Source organism: Sylvia atricapilla, chromosome 5, assembly GCF_009819655.1.
Source record: "Sylvia atricapilla isolate bSylAtr1 chromosome 5, bSylAtr1.pri, whole genome shotgun sequence".
Classification (NCBI taxonomy): Eukaryota; Metazoa; Chordata; class Aves; order Passeriformes; family Sylviidae; genus Sylvia; species Sylvia atricapilla.
The window spans coordinates 18,242,966-18,264,734 of record NC_089144.1 but is presented as its reverse complement, the minus strand read 5'-3'; the positions used below and the strand labels follow the sequence as shown (position 1 = coordinate 18,264,734).

Sequence of the window (21,769 nt, the reverse complement as noted above, 5' to 3'; positions counted from 1 at the left end):
AGAGTTACTGCGAGTTACCACTGTCTGTATAAAAAGTGCACATAAACCACATCATTATGCAAAGACAAGCAAAAGCAAAATGTATTAGGCAATAGCCACCTGGCCATTAAGAAAATTGCTGCTGCAGCTAAAGCAGCTAAAATCAAGCTCCAGGTTGGGCAATACAAGCAAGACTGACATGCCTGGTGCTGAGGATGTGAGGCCCAGCACAAAGTCTGTGTCCTATTAGTGGCATCACTGGGCTACAGAACAGGAATGAGATCACTGTTTTGGTGTACCCTTAGTGGCTAGGTGACACGGGATGTCCTTTCTGGTCTTGGATTTGTAGCAACACCTTAAACTGTTGAAATAGAAAGGGAGTACTTTGCCTTTACAGAGCAGGTGTATATTGGTGTAGGGTGAGCAGGCAAGTTGAACAGAAAAAAAGAAATTTTATCTAACTGAGGTAGATAATTGCTATCATTATTCCAAGCCATATGTATTCTATTCATCTTCATGATATTGCTGTGACAAAGCTGTTATCCTCCTTTACAGATAGAATATTTATCTACAGTTGCCCTAGGATGCCTCTGTAGTCAATGGAAAGACATTTCTACCTCAATTTTAGTCCACCTGAAGTCTGAATTGCCCTCTAAAATGATTATTTCTCTTCACGGACTAAACAGGAAATCCCCCACACATAAATTTAATAAATCTGAGCCAAAGAGATTAGAGGTTTGTCTGCAGCAGATGAGTTTCAGAGCCTGTGCTTTCACAGCTGTTACTAGTAACTAGCTTAGCTTAAATTTATTTGATCTATGGAATATATAGGTGACTGCTATAGTTTAGATTGTACTGTTGTTATACATCAAATGAGACATGTCCAAATGGTCGAGTGTGGAATTCAATTTTCATATTTTGGATGAGAAGATAATGCCCTAATCAGGTCTTGTCTATCTAATGCGCTCAGTGGCACTACTCAATTCTTTTCAGTTTGGCTACTACTCCAAACTGTTAAACCATCTGCTGATAGCAGCCGAAAAGATGACAATATAATAAATTACTAGAAAAAGTTAAGATGCCTAACATCTGCTCTCCACCAAGCTCGAGCATCTTCCCTGAATTGATGTTCTGTCATCTCCTGACACAGTCAGGGAAGATGCCTGCTCTGAAGCTGTTGCAAATTCAAATCATTTGCAGCTGGACCCACATTCCAGGCATCCATCCTAGCCCTAAATAGGGAGTAACAATAGAGAAGGGAGAAGACAAAGGCAGGAGAACACATAGTTTCTCAAAATACCTTAAGAAGTTCCTGGCCCAGGTAAAGTCCTTCCTCTACTCATTATTCATTATGATTAATGAAGAAATACCTAATGATGGCAAGCAGAATTTTGCAAGACAGAAATAGAAACTGCTGCCTCCTCAAAACCACATGACTGTCTGTCCTGGAACTACGCTGTGCATAATATTTTAATCAAATAACAGTTTATTCCATAGCAATGGACCACATTGGTTAGTGCAAACAGAATGCAAACGTATTCTAGATAAGATTACGTAGCTCCAAAGGTGCTGGTAGGCAGACACTGTTGAGAAAATATACACATAATATTTATTTTAAATGTTCCTGGAGCCTCCTTTGGTGTTATTAGTCTGTCATGAAAATCTGCAAACACATACTTATCAGAAACTGACTGCAAAACATTAGGCAGTTAGGGAAGTCAAATATAGAGGGTGGATGCCATAGCAGAGAATAGTTAATGGTTGAGCTGTGACTTAACTTACATCCAAGTGCAAACATAATTAAATTAGAAAAAGTCCTGAACCAAATGTAGGAGGTGAAGCCTGCCTGGAATGCAAAGATGAACCTGGATCCCATTCTACTGCTTCAGTCTTCTGAAGAAACTGGAGGAAACAGGAGTCCGCAGCTGAATCCTAAAGGTATAAAACAAACTAGTAGGTGCCCCAATGTTCTGCTCATTATTGTGGTGCAAACTTACACAAAAGTAGCTGATCTCAGAGAAAAGACTGACGGAGTGCAAAGTTTGGTATGCATTAATTTGGGAGATTTGCCTTACATCAGCTAAACTCAAATTGTTTTCTAGTTTCCTTTTCTAAGTATTTTCGAGTCTAAAAGCATCCTCTTAAGATATGATTTCTCTGAGCATGGTAATTGATTTCCTCTCTGTTCCTAATTTCTCTCACATACACAGCCCTATCAGCTGCTTACACAATGAACAGGTGGAGTGGCACAGCACAGATATCTCCACAGTAATCTCCTGTGATTTTAAGCTCAGTGAAATTCCACTGGATCTATATTCACCTTAAGCAGAAGGATGACCCTTGTAAATAAATATGAAATCGTATAATAGTTGTTGTAAATCATGAAAGAGTACAAATATAATAATAAAGGGTGTAAATACCTAAACAATCCAGCAGCCATTAGTATATAGCAAAGCAACTAGATTTGATCTGGGAGAGTTTATTCCACACTGTATTCCCATGAGTCCTGCTCTGCCACAGATCTGTCATCCATCCATCCATGAAAATCTATTCCTTCAGGTCTAGATTAGAAAAAGTGGTGTTCATCATTCACCCTGCTGCTTCTCCTTACCTCCTTATGTCTCCTGGTTAGACCTTGGGGCTGCTGGCTGGTGTTCCATACAACCAGCAAGTTTTTCCTGGGCTAAACCCAGCAGAAGCTGTGTGTCTATTTTAGCTTGTGAGATTTGGCAAGCACTGGCTATGATGTGATAATACATGAAATAAAGAGCCATCAGGCTGGGCTGGCAGGAGGAGCAGGGAGCACCAGAGTGGTGTTGATCTGAGTTTCTTGCCATCCATTGGTGCACCTGGATGTGTCTAGGCACAGACACTCAGGTTTATGTCATACTGCACCAGCCTGGAGAAGTGCTGAGGGGTTGTTCATATTTGCTGGTTTGCTTTGTCTGCACCAGTCCTGTTTGGAAAAGGTGTGAGTGTATAAATCTCTGTGCATGGGTGTGTCCCTGACTGGCAGGTTTAACCTAGTGCAGAATTAAACATGTAGCTGTCACTGTCTCATCCCAGCGTGGTGGCCAGCTGTGCCTGACTGATACAACAGGCTGCTTTCCCTTTTAGAGGTATTATTCATGGCGTTATCTTTCGGAGTAAGGTGTGAGACGGGTGAATTTGGCTGGATAGCAATGCCAGTATGTTTGTCTGCTACAGGGTAGAGGTGATGTTTCTAATCAAGCTGAGGCCGAACGGACTTTCCAAGAGGAGCAAGGTGGGATTTCTAAACAATTTAAAGGATTTGGTTCAGAACAGGCATTAATCAGTCATTAAAAAACAATTGCAAATAACCATTACTTTCTGTCCATCTCTAGTGTTTCTCAAGCATGTCCATGAAAGCTCGACACCATTCTGCAGTTTTAGCAGTAATTTGAATGCAACAAATCGTACCTGCAAAGCACAGATGTTGAAAGCTGAAAAATCTGAAGGTGCCGTATGTTTCCTGTAATTGAAAGCAGGTGCCCTGAAGGAAGCAGAGATTCTGTTTCACTTTATGAAGTATCTAGTTGGCAGAGCAGGCAAAAAAATACCTGCTAAAACTTCGTTTACTAGGATTGGAGAAAATAGATTAAAATTGTTGTTCTTCTACAGCTCTTGGGCTCAAACAAGGGATCAAGGTCCTGTTGCGTTGGGTAGCATTGGCAAAAAGGAATTAAGTCACAGGATTTGGAGTAGTAAATAAATGGGGCTACATGTATTTAAAGGATGGGATTAGGGGAAAGACCATGATACACAGACCTCTTGGAGTGATTCCATAGGAGGGCTACCAAGACAATTAGAGGAATGGAACACCTCTCTATGAGAAAGACTGAGAGAGCTGGGACTTTTTCATCCTGAGAAGAGAAGGCTCTGGAGAGACCTCATTGCACCTTCTAGTACCAGAAGGGGGACTGCAGAGAGCTGGGGAGGGACTTTTGACAGGGACATGTAGTGATATGAAAAAGGGAAATGGCTTTAGACTCAAAGAGGACAGGTTTAGACTGGATATTACGAAGACATCCTTTCTTGTAAAGGCAGTGAGACACAGGAACAGGTTGCCCAGTGAAGTTGTGGATTCCCCATCCTTGGAAGTGTTCAAGGCCAGGTTAGACCAGGCTTGGAGCAGTCTGGTCTCACAGAAGGTGTCCTGCCCATAGCAGGAGGTTGAAATGAGATGATTTTTAAGGTTCCTTCCAGCCCAAAGCATTCTGTGATTCTGCTGTATGATAACCATTTCATTGTGCAGCACTGAAACCAGGCCCAGCATCTCCATCACTTTGGGCCCATTCGACTCTGCATTGGGGTGGATGCTGCATCCCAGGTCTACATCTTCCAGTGGCCTCACACCCAGACACTCCTGTCATTGCTTCAGTGAGTGCTCAGTGTGGTAGGCTGCCAATCTAGCTTTTGCCTCAGTTGTTGTTTATAAAGAATCCAGGCCTAAATTTTTGCTCTGGAGGATTGCTTTTTGGAAAACAGCCTATAAGGTGAAGCCTGCAGGATAAGGAACAGGAGAGAAGTCCCTAGTGGGTTGTAGCTCCAGCTCCACCTGCAGAGCTCGCAAGCCTTTAGGGAGGACTTTTTTGTGTGTCTGCGTCTCAATTTACTTATGGGCAGTGGTGAAAGACCCAAGGATCCTCTGAGAATTATTTAATTGTTTGGGGGGGGGGGGGGTTTTGCATGATTTGTGGTACTTTTAAGACATGTAAGATCCAAATGTTGTACACCCCTTGAGATTTTGCAGAATTTTATTCCAGCTGAACATAGTCTATGGGTGTAGGTAATATTTGATACTTACAGGCAATTAAGCAAAATAACAGAAAATCACCCCATATCATCCAAATTTACTGATGCTTCCAGCCATATTTGTAGTGCTTCAAGCTGAGAGTACATCAGCTTCTCTTCTGTGTTTTGGTGGTTCTAGCAAGCACAGAAAGACGAAACAACTTTGATCAAAACATTTTTCATCTCTTCTTCTAATGAAACAAATAGTGCCTGCCAAAGCATCATTGTACAGTTATTTCATCTCTCTCAAAATACTTTACTTAAGTTCTGAAAGTGCTGACTGACCTGTGTGCACCAGGCTCAAAGCTCTTGCTCCCATTTAAAGACTCTGCAGCACTTTCACTATATTCTTACTCTTTGGATTGCCCACATCTTTTTTCCCCTTCCTCAGTTCTAGGCAGACATTTTCTAAGACCTTTTCTTCTTTACTCCATCAAACCCCTGAAAGAAAGAAAAAGAAGTCCTTTGTTCACATTATGACAGAGAACATAGATTTTGCTGAGAAAATAGGGAATTATGTTTACCGCCTTTTTCCAATGGCCAAGAAGAGATGGGAAAACTTGGGAGGAAAAAAGTGGAAGAAAAGGCTAGGTATTTAATATATATTAGTCAGTTTTTCATTCTTTTTGACACTCTTATTTAACTGACTTAATATTGGATCTTAATTGTGGCCAAAATTTTGAGAAAGTAAGAATTTAATGACCACATCATTTCTCTCTGTGTAGTTTCCTATACATGAAAGGTCAATGTCAGTCAGACTCTGTACCATTTGGCATGAAGATGAATATAGAAGCTAAAGAGGATTTAAAAAATACATGATCTTGCATTTGAAAATGGAATCTGAGTGTTGAGTCCTGCTTTTATTCCTTTATCTGCTGATGACCTAGCACTTCTTCTCTGATGGGCTGTGTTTACAGATGTAAAACTTTTATTGTCCTACTGCATGGCAGTGGGGAAAGTCCTGCAGGGGCTAAGTGAGATTTTTAGGTAGGTTGAAGAAATGTCTGGTTGATGCTACCACTCTCCCTAGAGGCATTTCTGTGCAGAAAGTATGTAAAACAGGGTTAATACTCTTCACACCTCACAGAACCTGAAAGATAAGTCCATTTACCTAAAAATCTTTGGCAGGGATGTCTGGTCCCCTTGTTTCTTGTTATTGACTGTAGAAAGAAGGGAAAGTGTCTGGGTTACTAATGTGGTGTTTACTGAGGCTTCTGTAGCTCAGTGAAACCCATCTGAGCATTAGTGCCTTAATTTTCCCATCTGTGAAGCATGGGTTGTGTCTTGCAGTGGAATCGTGATCCTGACTACTTCTGTGTTCAGAATGCCTGGAGAAAGAAGGCAAAGTTAAAAGGGGAGGTGGTGTATTCTGGTCAGGGTGGTGCTTGCTCTAAAAGCTGCAATACACAGCCTGAAAGTACAGCACAGGTGTGGACATACACAGAATGAAAAGCAGAGCACTGAAAAATAAATTAGTATTAGATGGCTTATAAGCCCTATTTCTTTGTGCAGTGGTGCTTTTAGGCAGTGTTGTTAGGTATCTCAGGAAAGGAGTTGAATATTTCCAGTCAGTCTTGGAAATACTCATTTTAATGTGCACAGCAAAGGTGGATGGACCTCATGTATACAATTTAAATACTTGTAAGCAGTCAGGGCTCTGTGCAGAGTCCCTCTGCATCTGCTGGCTTGCAATTCTTTGTTTTTAGTCACTCACTTTTGATAATTGCATCAACTTCTCAATTGAAAAATGCATATATATTAAATATTACTTTATTATGCATTGTTAAAGATTCAGAGACTGCAGTCAGGCAGCCTGCAGAGGTGTTCTTACAAACATTATAATAAATGTTATAAATTTTCTGAATTTCCAAGCTTTTTTATGAAATGAAACCTGGCTGAGTAAGCCACATCTTGTCATCCATTTGCCTTTCTCTGGAATCACACAAAGCTCCCTTCTGGCATGTAGGGGCCTTTTGCACTTCCAGTGCCACGTGGTTCATGTTTTCCTTTGTCTGTATTGCCAGCTGTGTGATCCCATCATAAGGTTTGAATTGTAGTGAAAGCATTGACATAGGTGAAATGATTGAGAGTAACACAGTGATTAGATCTTGGGAAAACCTCATTGAGGATATTAAAAAATATCTCTTTTTTACTCGGACTTATGTAGCTTGGAGATGATTCATAAGTTTGAGCTATTCACTGATGGTCCCTGGACTTCGAGGCACATCAGAGTAAAGATACTCTGGTGGTGTCTGACCAGCTTATCTGAGTTTTAAGGTGTTTAAAATGTGGAGTTGAACCTGGGAATCAAACTCACCAACAGCTACAAGTTAGATTCTATTGTCTCAGGCTGTTTATAATTTAGTCTCTGTCTTGCAAGTCATTTGAACGGGAAGTGGTTCCAAAGTACACATTCAGCTTTCACTCGTGGGGTTTTCCCTTCTCTGTCTGCAGTAGCTTCTCCTCTTGAAGAAGAACTAAAGGGTCTGCAAAAATTTGACCTCATTGGTGTTTGCAGATGCTACACTGAATATGAAATTACTTCAACTGCACATCCTTGCAGGCTGCTGAAAGATTTCTGTAGCTTCAACCATTGTGATGTGATGTTCAGGATGACTCCTACTTTTATAACTGCATATTTAATTGTATATCTTAAAGAGTGGAGGGTGCTACTGTGGAAGTACTTTTCCCTTCAAATGTATGTTACCTTGTTTTAGTTTTCTCTTTTATGGTTTTGTCATGCATATGTAATATCAGCTCTTCCAGAATAACTTTACCATATTTAAAGTATGAGCCGACTTTGCAATTTGATGTTACCTGCATTGAGGCCTCTCCTCTGTTTCTAGGTGCAGAGAAATCTTGTATCTTCTTAGGATGCATATGTTATCAGGCACTCTAAAATATCCATCACTCTTTCCTACATCTAGTATGGCATTTTCAGAGAAAAAAAGTCTCAATCCCTAATTGCTGCAAATCGCCATTTGTAGCAAAGTGGGACAGATTTTTTTTGAATGAAATCTGAGATGATCTGGTGATCTTTAGCCTCTTCAAGAAAATTGTTCTTTGCTAGTAAGTAGCATATTATTTATTAACACTAACAAACTTAGATACTTTCTATCCTGTCACATAAGACCCAGCTGCTGCTGAGGTGTAGGTGATAGGGTTATACTGCCCCTGGAAAAAGAATTCACTTGTTTCATATTCTCTGATATTTCAGTTTCATCCCTCCATGATCTGATGGCTTTCTCTTGTCACTTCTCATTTTCATAAGGCATTTCTCCTACTGTTGGTAGCAGTAGTAGGATCATGTGGTAGCTGAGGTTGGAAGGTCCCTCAGGAGATCTCCAGCCCAACTTCTGCTCAGAGCTGGGTCAGCTGTGAAATCAGACCCTGTTTCTCAGTGTGTGATATGGCTGTGTCTTAAAAACCTCCCCAGATGGAGGGAGACTGCACAGTGTCTCTGGGCAGCCTGTTCAATGCCTGACTGTCCTCATGGGGAAAATATTTTTACTTCTATTCAGTAGGATATTCTCCTTTTAAATGAATATGTTGCTTCTCATCTTCTTGTCATGCCGTGCAAGGGACCTGGTCTTGTTCAGCCTGGAGAGGAGAAGGCTTCAGAGGAGCCTCCAGGTTTTTATGGGAGGATATGGAGAAGACAGGGACAAGATCTCAAGTTGGTAGATATTCCCATAACAAGTTATCAGTGAAGCTTGGTCTGGAGTTGTTCACACTTTGAGAAGTCTTTGAAAGAAGATGCTTTAAAGATAAGAGATCTCATTTCTGCCAGTTGGTAATGTGTGTGAATTTAGGGAATGATTCTGTCCCTTCTTGTTGTCTTTGACTCAGGGAATCCAATCTGCACTGCATGACATCTTGCCTGGAGGGTGGCAGAATCTGCCTCCACTGTCTTAGTCCTTTGGGCATCCACAATCCACTGGCAGCCTGATAATACATGCAGTGAGGCTTGTTCTGCTCCCAGTTTTCCAAACAGATAGAACGGGTTTTCTCCTGGATTGCTAACACTGCATGTACGAAAGCAGGAATGGTTGTCTCCATTTTTGCATATTTCTAAATTTTCTCTGCAAGAGCTGTCTCATGTTAACTTACTGCCTGAAGTTATACAGATTACTGCTGCAAATGGTTAACACTTAAGGAGATGGGGAAATTGCTGTTCAGACAGTACCTATCAGTCTGAGGAGCAAATACACAAAACTTGTTTCATTGTGAGACAGAGTAGCACCCAAAGGCAAAGAACAGCATTGGTGTTCTTGAGCTATTTAATATCATGGGGTTTGCTTGTTTGTTTTGTTGTTGTTGTTGTTGTTGTTTGTTTGATTGTTTTTAATCTGCCAATAAATATACATCTATTTGAGCTAATTTTTGGAAAAAAAATCATGTGGGACTTTGCTATTATTTCTTTCTTGTATATCACTAGGCTTTTGCAATTTTTTCATAATCTAAAAAGAGAAATAAAAGCAGATTACAAATCAGGGCTGACTCTAGTTTGCATTTCTAAATCTTACAAGACCCTATTCCCCCAGCATAGCAAATTACTTAGGTACTAACTTCAGACCTAAATTAAACACACCTCTGCTGTATTTTGCTTCTGATCAAAATTAAAACCAGTGCTTGTAGATATTTAATGAAAAGAATATCCTTTCCACTCGTTTTTCAGGATGTGCTACATTTCTCGTTTTTAGGTGTTTGTTTCTACTGCTAATGCCTCTTGTACTGCATCCAAACCACCCCTGCAAGTTTCTCAAAAGCATGACAACCTCTTCACTAAAAACATTTGTCTTCTGATTCTAAAGGGTCATGAAAGTAAGGAGTAGAGTACAACAAGAGGAGGATTTGAGATTTTATGTTCAATTATTTTCCAAGGGACAGACAGAGGGCAACTCTTCCTGGTGCAATGCTTAGTAGCTAGACTGAGATGCATTTTAGCTTAAGATATGACTAAAAAAGAGGATTAAATCTTTTTTTAACAGCTATTTAAATTACAGCAGAGGCTGTGTAAAAGCATGTGAACAGCTTTACAACACCAAACTGAATGTTGACCTAGCCTAGCAGCCTGATTCCACAAAACCCAGAGAAAATGCGTAAGTGAAAATAAAATAACAGTGAGTGTTCAAAGATTTTATTCTTTTTTTCCCTGTAGCCTTCCCATATGCTTTCAAACTGAAACATGGTGGCTTCCAAACATGAAGTTGCACCTACATGTTGTTGAATTTCTTTTTTGCTATGGAAGAATTTGGCAGGTCTTTTTAGGTCCTCATATACTGGGCTATTTTGAGATAGAACTAGATATATTTTCATGATATCACTGTTTGCTGCTACGTTATTTTACCCTCCTGTACACTAATAGTGCTGAGTTATTATCATCATCCCACACATTCTGTGTTGATGCCAGCAGGGTGAATAAGAAAAACATCTGCCTGGGAGGTAGAAATGTGTTTTTCTATATGAATGCATAAACATGAAAATTCTACACCTTCTGGTTTGAGCTCACACCAGAGAGCGCAGGAGAGACCTGTGAATTTCTGCAGTTGGGAACTGGCCCTTGTGTAAATCCAGTGGGAGGAGGTTGGAAGGGATAAGGTGTCTGTCCACATCCGTGTTAATGAAGGAGAAAACTGGCAGAGCTGCTGCTTCCTCTGGGAATAAAGCTACGGATGTTGTGACACTGGGATGCACATGCTGTTATTTCCTCAGCATTCATGAACTGCTTTGTCATTCATTTAACTCTGTGTTGTGTTGTTTGAACTTAAATGCAGTGATGGGAATATATAACGTAATGTTGATCCTTCCCTTTTATTGTTTTTTGGTTTTTTTACAGTGGCCTTTTTTGAAAAAAAAAAGTTATTTTTTGGAATATTGTAATTTTGTCCATTCAGGATGGATGAGGTCTCTTAAGTGTGACAACTCCTGATGTGTGTGCAGCTCCATGGCATTGATGAGGAGATACAGTACAGGAAAAAGACTGTTTAAAATAAACTAGGAGCAATTCTTGAGCATTTTTGTATTCAGAGGAGTGCATCCACTTAAATTTCCTGGGACACATTGAGCTTTTACTAAATATCTTAATAGGTTCAGTGGTCACCGTGATCCTCCTGTTGATACTATGGAGTTTTCTGGCAGCTGACACCTTCATGGAAAAACAGGAATGTCAGGAGAAGAAAGCAGCATTAACATCTTGACAGGTGCATGTTATAATGGCATCTTTAGACAGAGCTCATGTGCTTCTCAAGGAAGTTATTTCTTGCCACAATAACTTGAGTTTGAAAAGTCTTGTACTGAAAGGTACCTATGATAAAATCAGGTCTTCCAGAGTTGTCTGCAGAGCCTTTCAGGAAAAGCCCAGGCCTCTGTCACTGAGTTCTGCCCAAAGTTTGCATTATTAAGAGCAAGATGGGAACAGAATTCCCTCTCCTCTTTAATCCCCTCCCAGTTATCTTTTAGGCCTTTAAAAACATTGCATTTTATACCATAATGGAAAGTTAATCAGAAACCTGGCTGATAAGAAATCCAGCAGCCAGTGGAGATGCTGTACAAACAGCAGAGCTGTGAGTATTTAGCAACATCACAGTAGCCTTGTTTCACATTTGCAATTAATACACGTCTGTGTTTGCATTTGTTATAGGACTCTTGACAGCACCAACATAACAAGAAAAACGAACAACCTGAGTAATAAATCTCTGGAGGCATTCAGCAAGTGCCATAGGGCTCATTAATCTTGATTATTCCCCATAATAGATAACTTCACAAATCATCTATTCTCCCCAATCATGCACATAAGGATAATGTATATGTAATAGCCTCCCATACTGTAAAACCCCAAATAGAATTTCATTTTTTAAATATAAGTCTTGACAAATGCAAGACAAATATTTATAGAAAAAGGATGGGTATGAATAACAATGAACTGGACTGAAACAAGTCAAGCAGTGACTGTTGTGAAAAGATGGGGTTTGGGTTTGTTAGTTTGGGGGGGGGGGTGTTTCCCTTTACTTTATGATGTCTCTGAATCAAGAAATTAATTTATTTATTTATAGGCTGAAGTAGATGGGATTTTCTTCCTGAGAGTTTTGTGGGAAGTAAAGCAGTCTGCAGCTGCAATCTTCATGCATGATCCGTAAGGAATGTTGACAGGGAAAAATAGGAGCAGCTAAGAAACACCCTGAATTCCAAACAATTTAATATTTATAATTTATACTACTGATTCCTTCTTTTTCTTGTATCTTCCCAAAGCCTTCCTTTGAAACCAGAGTTATCAAAGAAAACCCTAGTTCTGATTTGACATGGTCTTCACCTGTTTACCAACTTTTCTCAAATACAACTGAAATTTGCCAGCATAAGAGATCTGTGAAAAACATCGTATTTAGAGGCAGACTGTGTATGATCTTTTCAGTGAGAATAGCAGAGGTGCTCTAATACCCAGAGTTGCAGGCTGTGCTTCAGCTCACACATACCTTGACTACCTTACAACTGATTGTTCAAACAACAGAAAATACAGGAGACATACTAAGTTTTGAAAAAAAAAAACAAAAAAACCATACAAAATATTATGGTTTAAATGCAATCAGATTTAAATGCTAAAATAAAGAATAAGCAAGTGAGGAGAAAAATAAAAGATTTTTTTCCCAGAAATGGACTAGTACTTTTTATATCTTTGTAATTGTAGTGACCTTAACCTGATGCTTAAGAGTAAGTTCTGCTGATTGAAGTTTCAGAAGTGTAAAGCTCTATTCACAGCTGAGCCTTCCTCTTACACAGTATAAAGCATGAGATTTGATTGCCCTCATCTTTGCCCACATGCCCATTTGGCCACCTTTCTTCTCCCTCCCTCCCTCTCTCCATGTGTCCAAATGCTCTCAAAACCCCAGGATTTTGTTCTGTGACCTGGAGCACCAAAATAGCAGTTTTATGTGAGTGGAAAGGATTTTAGAGTAACAACTGAACACCTTCAGGGCATGTTTCTTCTTGTTCACTGTCCCTTCTCCACCCTTTGTATCAAGTAAATCTATAAATTTATAATAAATGTACATTTATTATAAATGTACAATTATTAATAAATGTACATAATAAAGATACATTTATAATAAATGGATCTAATAAATCAAAATTTATTAGAAAAGAACATATGCATCATCTTTCAGAGCTGAAAAAAGAACAACCTGAAATTTGAATCGGTTTCTTCTTTCTGCTGTGCACATTGTTTGAGCAATTCCATTTCTGTAATTGTTTTGCATGAGAATGCATAATACCCATCTATAATGTATCACAGTCTTTTAATAGCCTGCACTGTATGTTGTGTCTCTGTTCCTAAATACATACATGTTAATCATATCCACAGGCAAAATGACTTCTGGCAAAGAGCTGAAGAATGGGCCTTGCCTCTAAGAAGATTAAAAAAGTGGAGGAAAAGACATTTACAATCATCTAAGTTTAAGTGGACAAAGGATCCTGTATATTTGACTTCTGTGTTTAGACCTAGATTTCTTCAGACTTCTACAAAGAGCTTTCTAAGACAATGCCAAAGAGAAGTGCATTTTGGCATGAATCTTTACTTTTATATCAGCACACTCTCATTATTTGAAATCAGGATAAATGGGTTGTCTTCTTAACTGTCTGGGAAAAATTCAAATAACTCCCTTAGTCTCTCTTGGCCTCAGTTTCTCCCTGTATAAAACTATGCTTATAATGCTCCACCATCTTTGTAAAATATTCCACAGTCTTCTGATGAAAGGAATTATTTTAAATTCAAAGTGTTGCTCTTGGTGAAAGAATGATCTTGTTTATTCTTGAAAAAATACTTTATATAAACATCAAAGAGTTGTTTGTACCAAGTGTTTAATCTGCCATAAGGTGCTCCTGTGTCTCAATTAGCAATATTTTCTCATTCATTTCTCCATGAAAAGGAATGTGTTTGGTGATGTGGATGCCATGTGATACAATTCCATCAATGTCAATACGTGCAGCCAACTAAATGCAGGGTTTGACATTGGCCGTAATTTCCTATTCTGTACACAAATTAGCATAGCAGTGGATGCAAAGTGATATGGAGTCACTTATAATCATTCTCCTTCCACTGCCCTGCCTGGCTGATTTCCCCAAAGAGCCAAGAGTCAGTGCTGGAGGGCAGCTGGAGCTTTTCAGTTCAGGTTGTGCCACTTGCAATCACCTCCAAAAGCGTGAGGGTCTTTGTCTTTTGTTGAGGGAGATCATCAGACTATAGGGGTTGTTTTGAAGTTAATGCAAAAGGCCAGTTTTTCAGGTGAGAACTGACACTTGCTAACCACTTGCTGCTTCTGGAAGTATGGAACAGAACACCAACATGCAAGCAGGCCAACACAGTAGAATAGAAGATGGACTTGATGTAACTTGCCCCACTCCTGGGCTGAAAAGGAATGAACACCACAAGTAACCAGTAACCATGGATAGCATAATTCCAGAAGGACAACGTTTGTGTTGTTTAAACAGTCTTAGTCTGATACTATTGTCTTTTTTTAATCTTGAAAAAGCATTAGAAAGCTTTTTCTTTTCTTTCTTTGTTATGCAGATACAGTGGTACAATAGGGGATATTGACCCTTCTGGTTCAAGCAAGGCTTACTGGGCTTAAACTGGCAAAGAACAGAGTTAAGCAAGGCAAAATATGCAAAGCAGAATATGAATATTGGGACATTCTTGGCATCTCTTTAACTGATGATGGACAGTAGTGTACTAAGGCATTTTGGGTTCAAGTACCAAAGGGTTACAAGGAGAAACTGGTCACCCTCCAGACCTTGCTAAAATGAGGTTATAAATACAACTAAGCGGCAAGGTTGCTTCTGGAGGGATCATTTCCATCTTTCAAGATAACAGCTACTATTGTAGGGAAGCAGCACTTAACAGTCCTTCCAGTGGTATCTCCTTTAACCTGAAAAATCTCCATAAGCACTTTGTCAGTGTTCCCATACTTCAGTGGGATTAAGTGACCAAAACCCTGTTCCCAATGTAAACCAAAAAATACATTAGCTGGTTATTTTTAAGTTGTTTGGAAACTTGACAAGTGAAAGCAGCTCTAAATACATCCAGATTCAAAACACGTTACCCTGAGTATCTGAAATAGAAGTTGTAGTTGTCACAGACTCCCAGAGCTCACATCTCAGGAGCTTAAAAGATGAGAAACACATGTTTAAACTCAGATTCCCAATTTAGAAATAAATTTATACAGGCTCTCAGTCTCTAGACTAGGACCTGTGTTATGGAAAAAAAAGTTTATCTAATGCTGTTTCCATTATAAATGGAGGCTAATTTTCTCAAAAAGACTCTTAATACTGAACAAACAAGTAAGTTTAGTACTAAAAATATTCTCAGTGCTCCATTGCCTTGGGTTTACAATGTCATTTGCACGTCAAATTATATTTCATCTTATGATTTAGTAATGCCAGAAGAATAGATCTAATACTCTGTCTCATGATACCCTTAAAGATGGAAGATTGCTTTCCATGGAGTGTAAAACTCAATTTGTAGTCATGTGTATAAAACATGACTTTATGGCAGATTAGCTTGCTGTAGATTTAGTTCTCTCTGACAGTGAACTGAAAAATATTAGCATTTCACCGAACACAATATTAATGGCAAGAAGAGAGTATTATTGTAATGTATAAAGTAGAATGGGATTTTTGAAAGCAGAGCAGAGGAGAATGTATTTAGAGATTTGCAAGGTGTTTAGGTAGAGTTGGTTTAACTTTTTTTCTCTTCCTCAACCTCCCCTTCACCTCCCTGAGGTGAGTAATTTTGAAAAACAAAAGTATATTTTCAGTTGTTAGATTGACCTCTCAATGACTTTAAACGAAACAGCAATTATAGTACTGGAAGATGCCTTTGGATCATATGTGTTTCAAGTGCCTATAGTAAAATTGAATTTTTAGATATTTTAAATGCTGGTTTTGGTTTGTAACTGTCTTGCTTAGCAGTCAGATGTGATGTTTGCTTTTTCCAGTGGAAGGAGAGAGTATAAGCAGAAGGTTAGAGTGGTCATTTGTGTGCAGTTCATTATTTATAGTGATGTGATTCTGTGGTGATGGTGTCAGTTGGTTGAAGCAGGTGAAAATCAACTCCTGGGTGTGACGAAGCTGTCCCTTGGAGTGCTGAGTACTTAGAAACTGGGGGTCCCAGCCAAGTGATGTGCCACTGAAACCATCACAGCCATGTGTTGGACTGAGGGTTTCAGTAGAAGAGGTGGAAGAAGGAAAGAAATTGAGAAGGAAACCAAGTAGACACTATAATTAAATGGCAATCAAGAGGGGAATGTTTTATGGAGAGTGCTCTGTGCTGTTCTATACTCTGCTCTTGAATTTTTGCAGTCTATCTTAAATGTATCTGCCAGAGTGATCCAGCATGTTTATACAGAGCCTGCTTTTATAATGTGACTGGCAATAATGAAATTCTTTATGCCCATCTCCAAGCTAATATATTCAAGATACAAATGATATGGGAGGGCAGAAAAAGCACTGCAACAATTTAACTGCAGTTGTAGAAAGGTTCTCCATGCTTCTGTTTTAACTGAATACTTTGTATTTATTAATTGCGTTCATTTTAATTCCACAGTAAGTCAAATAACGATGTGTGAAAACAGCATAATTAAGCTTTGATATTTCTGCAAAAGTAATAACTGAATTCGATCTGCTTTTAATCTTTCGGGCTATTCATTGTATCTGTCCCTTATTCCTACAGTTATCTCTCTTCTCATTTAGTTCTCTTTGATTAACAGGCAGTGGAGGTCTACGTATTTGCTTGGGTCAGACACAAGCTCTGCTGTCTTTTAAAATACCTTTCAGTGTGATTACAGATCCTTTGTTTCTATTGAAGAAAGCATTTTAAATTGTAAATTATGAGCTAAATTGTCCCATTCTTTACAGAATATTTTCTACATATTACAAAGGTTGAAAATTAAGAGTATGGGGTTTTTTTTTGATTAATGCACATTTATATAAATTCGTATTTTTCAATAATTTTCTTTGATTTTTAGCTACAGCTTGTACTGTGTAAGACTGAGTCCTACATATATGCAGGTGATTTATTTTCTCACCAGAATTGTTCTTGTTGCTATTGTTTTTTGCCACCTCCAGAGCTTTGCAGAGCTGCTTTGCCGCTTATACAACAAGCAGCAGCATGCACTTGTAGGACAAAGCGTGGTGTGCAGTCAGAATAGGGTGTTGGGGATAGCAGGAGAAACTGGTTGCACCCCCTGATGTTGACTGGTTTGTAACTGGTTTATACTGGTTGAGTTCCCCCATGGAAACCAGCTGTTGTGGTGGGGTCTCAGATGAACAAAGTGAGTTGCACTAAGTTGGGAGGGGAAGCAAGGAGACGGACATGACTCCTGTTTCCACAGCTGTCCTGCTGTGATACTTATTTTAAAAGTTATCACAAAAGGTATTTCTAATATCCAGGAGATGGACTACGATGTTTAATCTCATGGTGGTCGTGTTGTCTTTGGTGGTAGGGCAGGTGGGTTTACAGTCAGATTTACAGTCTACTATTTACAGTCTACTCTCCACTGAGAGCTTGGTCCTAAAATTTTGTATTTAAAACAGCCTCTTCTTTGCCAAACAGTAGGAGTTCTGTTTACCCTTGCAAGGGGGCAGAAGTTAGAGAGGACAGAGGGACCTGTCTAGAGTGACTTTCTTCCCTCTGTGTATGTCAGAGGTCAGGGCTGCACACAGTTTTTCCTCCACAAAACCTAAAAAAATAGAAGAAATTTGTTATGCAGTCTGGTATTTGACACATGGCAGGTTGAGCACCTGCCCCACACCACCATCACACAGGTTTGCAATGCTCATGTGTGCATCAGGGCCTGTGGCCATCATCTGGCTCCACAACCCAAAGGCATCATCATAGCCTTCAAAAACAGCCTGCTTGATACCATCTGGCCTGAATGGGGTTTGTCATCTTCCTCATGCCCAGTGCAGTTTCTCCCTTTGCGGAGCTGTCTGTTGCCACAATGTAAAAATGCATTAAAAAAAAACCCACCAAAAAACAGAGTCAAAAAGATACATTTGCTGTAAAAATCCCAAGGATACCTTAGCCTTGAGGGGACCATAGTGATGCTGGTTGTTAACCCTCTCAAGAAAAGCATTTACTGAAATGTCAACATTTATTTTAAGCTGAACAGGCCAGGACAAGTACTGAGGGTTTCCTGTGGTTCAGCTGGCTTACTGACAAGTGCTTAAACTGTAACAGCCAAGCCCACACGAGGGCTGTAAATAGGCAGGTAGTCTTCAAGAAAAACCATCTTACTCCATTGCAGTGGCAATATCTGTGTGTCTCGGCTTTCAGAGAATCCTCTGTCACCAAAAAAGCTGCTCCATGTTTCACAGCTTACGCAAAGATCAGAAAAGGTGCCTTCACCTTGTGGGCTGTGCTCTGTGGGGTAAGAAAAGAATGTCAGAGATGGTTTGTCTGCCCACCCAGAGCAAGGAAACCACCCTTACCCACACACTCCTATTAATAACGGCTTAGATGTTGTTGCTGGGTGGTCACCCTTAGACATTGCCACAGAAGTTTTTGTTTTGCACACGAGGTTCAAATTTTTCCCATGTAAGTGTTTAGAAATGAATGCATGTGTGGATTTCAACATGCCTGACAGAAGCACCTTTTGTCTGAACAATTAATGAAATTTTGGCATTTATTTAAAGCCCCTACAGATCCCTTGAGGCTTTAAGGGTTATTTGTAGAAATTTCAAGAGGCATTCCAAATATTTAAAAAACAAAACAGACACAGGCTTTAAATAGTTAATGAATGCACATCATTTACCTAAACAGTGTTTTTATAGATCTTTGCAAATATGACATTAATTAGGGAAAGTAACTAAAGCTGAAGTGCCACAGAATGTTAATCCTCAGCATCAGTAATTAGCTGTGGAGGAGAATTTTTAAAAATGTTTCCAGTTTATATCATTTTGTTTTGGAAGAAACACAAATATGTGGGTTGAATTATTAAGAAAACAAATGAGCCTGAGAAAAACAAAAAAAAAAAAATCTAAACCTCTTGAGGAGTGGATGCGTGTATCTGTGCTGTTGCAATGTACCTTTGCAGATCCATCGTTTACTGGCTGTGGGATGGAAAAAAAACCCTGAGATAAACCTGAGCTATCCCCTTCCTGCTCCCTCTCCTCCCATGCCCATACAGGTGTGTGTATGTGTCCTGTCCACCAGGTATCCTTTTATTTCCAAATTGCCCTGAGACCAGACAGTGCAGACAACTATTTGGCAATTAATTTGATTGTGTTTTTAACCAACCAGTAAAGGCAGCTCTTTGACTCTCTCCCTCCTGCATGCCCTCGTAATCATTTTGTTTATCTGCACAATTGGACTCGCCGCAGCGGGCAGTGGAAGGGCCGCCTGCTTTGTTTGTCTTCTTAAATTGTTAAATGAAATGACTCAGAAGATTCAGGAAATTAATTTTTGCAGTCTAGATATATGGTGAAAAAAGAAAGCTTTGAAGTGGAGATGTCAGTGTAGCCACTCTGAAATTCATGAATCAGATGTCACAAGATTTTTCAGAGGCTTAAAAACTGAGAAATTTTTTAAATAGTTGCATCCTTTTTAGTTGCCTATTGATATCTGAACCTTAACAATTCATGTCACTCTGAGCTTTATTCAACGGCTGTTTTATATGAAAATGAAAGGCAAGATACCCATATAAATAAGACTCCAAGAATCAGGGCTTTTAAAATAAAGTGTAGCATTATTATTAGACTCATATAAAAATTGTTATAATAGCCAGTGTTACCTGTTCTTTTCTTTCTCCTTTTAATTTTTTTAGGATGATTAATTTAACAGCTACTACCAAAATAGCCATAAACAATTTAATAAACCTTGTAAAACTTCAGATGCTTCTTTATTATGCATTCAAATAGGATTCTCAGCCTCTTGAGTCCTACTCTATACCCTTGAATGCTGCTAAGTAGTGCCATTAAAATAGCAATACTAGGAGACCATTCTCATTTATGGTGATTGTAAAATAGGGGCAAGACACGGGTTTGGATTCAGTTTGAGAGGTATGTTTCCACAATAAATGCTAAAGAAAATGCAGAATTAAACTGTACTCTCTGTGGATATCAAATGGTTCACTTTGACTTGCTGATGTGTGTTGATACTCTCTGTGACTTCCTTATGTTTAGCTTCAACGTGTGTTAACAAATGGTAAAAATTGATCTACCTAGAAAACAGTCAGAACTATGGCAGAAGAATAGTTATGTCTTACTGAAATACCATTCATTTTCTGTAAGTTGATTTCTTTTAAGATTTAGTGTGTTTCAACAGTTGAGGATGTTCAAGAGGAAAAAGTTAACACAATACTTTTGTTGCATGCTTATTAAGAAAGGTTTTGAAATTATTTGAAAATAGTTTTTTCAAGGTATTTGATAAAAAAATTATAGTTTGTCTAAGTTTTGGAAATTCAGGCCTTAAGGCCATTCCATTAGTTGAAATACGGTATGCAGATTCTTACCTATTTTTTTTGTGGTGCATATTTGAAGGTAATAACTCAAGCTGGGTGACAGCCTGGTGAAATGTGAACCTGTGGTTTCCTCCATAGGTGGAAAAAAAGGTGGTGAAGCTGTGAGCTTTGGTTTCTTGTCTGTTCGAATATACAGATGCAGGTGAATCATTCAGAGTTACATGTTTGTGACTGTAGAGATGTGTGAGATTTGCACAGTCTTCTGAGCTAAATTTGTGAGGAGTGTTTTGGGGAGGACAGTGGCCAGAGATTACTGGTGAAGGGCAAGTGCACTGCTGTTGCCTCCAAGAAGTCAGCTGTGATTCCTTTCCGTCCACTGTAGTGTTGCCCTTGCATTTTTCAGGGGAGTTCTGCTTCAGCAATGCAGCTGGAAAGCAGAGTTTGTGCTCAGAGACTACGGCAGAGCCATTGACTTTGTGTTTCTGAATAAAAAGTCAGGAGTTGCTGAGTTCTTCGCCCATTTGATTGAGAAAGCAGATTTTTGGAGGTGGCTGCAGAACAGCATTTGTGCCTCTGATAGACCCCTCCTTCTCATAGGAAATGTGCTGTTCTGCACAGTGACAAGCTGATTAAGAGCAATTTTTTAGCGAGAAGTTAGACCTGCATTAGATAAAGAAGAGAAAAATATTAGGCTCTTGCATGAACATCCTTATACCAGTGGTTGTGCTCCAGTAATTAAATTCTGACAAACAGATGAACAAACAATCTCCATGGGTAATGAGGCTCAGTCAATGAACCGCAAGTGTTCACAAGTACTAACAATAAGAGAAAATACAATTGAAACCCCTGCATATGTGTTACTCAAAAAGCAAGTTAAGAACTGATTAAAAGGATTTCTGTTTTCCTCTCCATGCTTTTCATTCAGAAATGGATTTATAGAGTATATGCTTCACATTCCAGCATTCCAGTATTCTTAGATATAAGCATGAGAGTAGGTTTTGAACTCATTTATTTTAAAAAAAGAAAATTTAATAAATTCAATGCCCCACTTGACCAAAATTTATCACCAGCATTATGCACTTCTTTAAAACAGATTTGAAATCGTGTAACCAGGGAAGTGAAATCCTTCAAATTCACTGTGCTCACCCTTTGCTTAGGGTGCATGAAATGCCAGCTCACGAAAATGTGGTTGTAGAAATTGAATACAGTTCCTTCCAACCTGCCTGGTGATAGCATATTTCACATGCTGAAATGTAAGTATCTCTTTCTGCTCTTGGGGAAAAATGATAACATATGCCATCACCTTAACTGTGCAATAAAGTAACTCAAATTGGACATGTCTGTAGAAAAGTGCTTTGTGTCATGTGATATAAATATCTACATTTTTTTAATGTCCTTTTTCTTATCACCCGTGACAGAGGCCTGTCTCACCACTGTCAGAATTGATTTTTTCCCTTTGAAGTATTGTTTCTTAGTTCTTCAAAATATTTTTTCCAGCAAAAAAAGATTGGCAAAACGACCAT

The 21,769-nt window shown here is 39.1% G+C and overlaps 1 protein-coding gene across 7 annotated transcripts in view; it reads left to right on the top strand.

Moving 5' to 3' along the window:
* CELF2 (CUGBP Elav-like family member 2) overlaps positions 1–21,769 on the top strand; it is a 375,554-nt gene that overhangs the window by 176,806 nt on the left and 176,979 nt on the right. The gene's annotated exons all lie outside the window — the stretch shown is intronic.